Genomic DNA, 4,491 nt, shown 5'->3' with positions numbered 1-4,491 from the left:
CTTCTCAGCCCATTGGCCCATCTGGTCCAGATCCTGTTGTAATCTGAGGTAACCCTCTTCACTGTGCACTACACCTCCAATTTTGCTGTCATCTGCAAACTTACTATCTGTGCCTCTTATGCTCGCATTTTATATAAATGACAAAAAGTAGAGGACCCAGCACCGATCCTTGTGGCACTCTACTGGTCACAGGCCTCCAGTCTGAAAAACAACCCTCCACCACCACCCTCTGTCTTCTACCTTTGAGCCAGCCTATAGTTCCCTGGCTTGTCTTTACCGCCCTTCTTAAACAGTGGCACCATGTTTGCCAACCTCCAGTCTTCCGGCACCTCACCTGTGACTATCGATGATACAAATATCTCAGCAAGAGGCCCAGCAATCACTTCTCTAGCTTCCCACAGAGTTATTGGATACACCTGATCAGCTCCTGAGGATTTAGCCACCTTTAACCGTTTCAAGACATCCAGCACGTCCTCCTCCATAATCTGCACCTTTTGCAAGATGTCACCATCTATTTCCCTACAGTCTATATCTTCCAAATCCTTTTCCACAGTAAATACTGATGCAAAATATTCATTTAGTACCTCCTCCCCATTTTCTGTGGCACCACACAAAGGCCACCTTGCTGATCTTTGAGGGGCCCTATTCTCTCCCTAGTTACCCTTTTGTCCTTAATATATATGTAAAAACCCTTTGGCTTCTCCTTAATTCTATTGGCCAAAGCTAGCTCATGTCCCCTTTTGGCCTCCTGATTTACCTCTTAAGTATACTCCTATTTCCTTTATATTCTTCTCAGGATTCACTCAATCTATCCTGTCTATACCTGACATATGCTTCCTTCTTTTTCTTAATCAAACCCTCAATGTCTTTAGTCATCCAGCATTCCCTATACCTACCAGCCTTCCCTTTCACCCTGACAGGAATATACTTTCTCTGGATTCTTGTTAACTCGTTTCTGAAGGCTTCCCATTTTCCAGCCGTCCCTTTACCTATGAACATCTGCCTCCAAATCAGCTTTCGAAAGTTCTTGCCTAATACCATCAAATTTGGCCTTTCTCCAATTTAGAACTTCAACTTTTAGATCTGGTCTATCCTTTTCCATCATTATTTTAAAACGAATAGAATTATGGCCGCTGGCCCCAAAGTGCCCCCCCACTGACACCTTAGTCACCTGCCCTGCCTTAGTTCCCAAGAGTAGGTCAAGTTTTGCACATACTGAACCAGAAAATTGTCTTGTATGCACTTAAGAAATTCCTCTCCATCTAAACCCTTAACACTATGGCAGTCCCAGTCAATGTTTGGAAAGTTAAAATGCTTTACCATAACTACCCTATTTTATTCTTACAGATAGCTGAGATCTCCTGACAAGTTTGTTTCTCAATTTCCCTCTGACTATTAGGGGGTCTATAATACAATCCCAATAAGGTGATCATCCCTTTCTTATTTCTCAATTCCACCCAAATAACGTCCCTGTATATATTTCCAGGAATATCCTCCCTCAGCACAGCTGTAATGCTATCCCTTATCAAAAATGCCACTCCCCCCTTCTCTCTTACCTCCCTTTCTATCCTTCCTGTAGAATTTGTATCCTGAAACATTAAGCTGCCAGTCCTGCCCATCCCTGAGCCATGTTTCTGTAACTGCTATGATATCCCAGTCTCATGTTCCTAACCATGCCCTGAGTTCATCTGCCTTCCTTGTATTGAAATAAATCTAGTTTAATTTATTAGTCCTACCTTGTCCCTGCCTGCCCTGACTGTTTGACTCACTTCTGTTCTCAACTGTACCACTCTCAGATTGATCCCTTTCCTCACTATCTCCACCTTACTAGTTTAAATCCTCCCAAGCAGTTCTAGCAAATTTCCCTGCCAGTATATTAGTCCCCTTCCAATTTAGGTGCAATCCGTCCTTCTTGTACAGGTTACTTATACCCCAAATGAGATTCCAATGATCCAAAAATGTGAATCCTTCTCCCATACACCAGCTCCTCAGCCATGCATTCATCTGCTCTATCTTCCTAATCCTGCCCTCATTAGCATGTAGCACTGGGAGTAATCCAGATATTACTACCCTTGAGGACCTCCTTTTTAAATTTCTACCTAACTCTCTGTAATCTCCCTTCAGAATCTCAACCTTTTCCCTTCCTATATTGTTGGTTCCAATGTGGACAATGACCTCCTGCTGGTCCCTCTCCCCCCTGAGAACATTCTGCACCCTCCCTGAGACATCCTTGATCCTGGCACCAGGGAAGCAACACACCATTCTGCTTTTTCTCTGCTGGCCACAGAAACATCTGTCTGTACCTCGGACTAAAGAATCTCCTAACACAATTGATCTCTTGGAAGCCAACGTACCCCTCGTTGCATTAGAGCCAGTCTCAATACCAGAAACTTGGCTGTTCATGCTACGCTCCCCTGAGAATCCATCACCCCTTACATTATCCAAAACAGCATACCTATTTGAAATGGGTATATCCACAAAAGACTCCTGCCCTAGGTGCTTACCTCTCTTACCCTTCCTGGAGTTAACCCCTCTATGTGACTGTATCTGAGATTTCCCCCCCTTCCTATAACTGCCATCCATCACATACTGTTGCTGTTGCAAATTCCTCATCGCTTCTATCTGTCTCTCCAACCAATCCACTCGATCTGATAAGATTCGCATCCAACAGCATTTATGGCAGATATAATCCGCAGTAACCCTTAAACTCTCTTTAAACTTCAAACTGAGAAATTCATGGAGATAGATTGTTGTGTTGTTAGTCATGTGAAGACTGGGGAACAGAGAACTAGCTTGTAAGATGACCAGAAAACCTGAACAGATTGCCAAGAGACAAGTTTTCCTCCACTTTAGGACTTAAAGTCTCAAATATTGAGAATGCATTGAAAACCTTGCTCACAGGATGCATGCAAATGCAAACAAGGAATCTCAAGTGCTGGTATAACACAATGGATTTGCCATGCTATTAAACAGGGAATGGAGAGGAGAGAGTAGGTAAATCCAGAAATCCTACTGTGGGATAAAGTTGATGTAGATAAGGTGGAGTCTGCTCACAGCATCGAAGAAAGAATATATAGGTCTGGAGAGGAGTAAAAATAGTAGGTGAATCCATAAAGTTTTAAAGGGTAGAGAATGCATTGCTAGAAGTGTTTCCATAGAAAGAGCCAGGAGGCATGTAGAATTGATTACAAGACAGAAAAGCTATTACAAAATTACTGGTCAGCATAAGATTCAGGGATGGCAGAGAAATTAGTTGCAGCCCAGTAGGGTAAATCTCTGGCCACATGATTGAATCTGAAAATTAGTAGGATTGTCATAAGTTCAAAGTAACAGTAAGCAGCGAATTGCCAGAAAAAAACTGGCCCAATGATGAGTTAAGCAACAGCCCAACTGAACCATTTTTGCAGAATCATACCTTAATCTCAGATTTCTCAATTTTCATCCCTGGGAATGTTCTGTCCACTAGCCAGAGATGGTAGTACAGTGGAATATAGTCAGAATATCCTCAGCATTGACTCTAGACCCCAATAAGTCTCAAGGCATCAGGTCAAACATAGGCAAGAAAACTTTTTGCTGATTACCACTTTCCCTCAACTGGTCAAGCACACCAGTTGGAAGAAGCATTGAAGGCAGCAAATGTACACAGATAATACAGGCAAGCTGCCAGACAGAGCCTGTGCTGCGAAGTGAGAGAACCAAGTCAAAGAAACATGCACCATGATTCAAATTAGGGATTACAAGATTCAAATTAGGGATATGATTAAAAAGTCGTCATTTGCTGAATGAGTGTAGCTCCACAATACCCAAGAAACTCTGCATCACCCAGATCAAATTAGCTTCCTTGATCAGTACCCTGTCTGCCACTGGCATCCAATGGCAACAACATGTAGCATATATCTGAAGGAAGTATCATTATAACTTCCCAAAAATCCTTTCAAAGTAACCATTCCATTGTTGTCCATGTATCACAAATCCTAGAATTCTCTCCTTACCTGCAAATTCTAAAAGGTTTTCATTACCTTTTCTGCTGCAATTTAGCAAAGCTATATGTCTCATAAACAAATAAAAAGAATTCTCTATAAGAGCATCAATAGGATGCTCCTTTCCAAGCTATAAAAGCCCAGGACAGAGGTTGGGGGCAATATGGTAACCTTTTTCTACAGCGTCTAGAGAAGAAGACTTTCTGATTTGTGTTTTGACGACTTGGAACTGGTGTCTAAGAAATGCACTAACCGAAGCATTTTACAGACTGTTCGTTCCTGACATATATTCTACTGTTTTGGTTCTTCATAACCTGAAGCTGTTAATTTCGATTAGTGCAAAACGAAATGTCTTTACCAGTTGAGTGAATCGCCTGCGGCCATAGCAAACAAGATGAAAATGGTTAAAAATCACACAACACCAGGTTATAGTCCAACAGGTTTAATTGGAAGCACACTAGCTTTCAGAGCGACGCTCCTTCATCAGGTGACACCCCAGTCCAACACCGGC

This window comes from Chiloscyllium punctatum, chromosome 26 (genome assembly GCF_047496795.1).
Source record: "Chiloscyllium punctatum isolate Juve2018m chromosome 26, sChiPun1.3, whole genome shotgun sequence".
NCBI classification, from domain to species: Eukaryota; Metazoa; Chordata; class Chondrichthyes; order Orectolobiformes; family Hemiscylliidae; genus Chiloscyllium; species Chiloscyllium punctatum.
Note: the sequence above shows the minus strand (reverse complement) of the source record.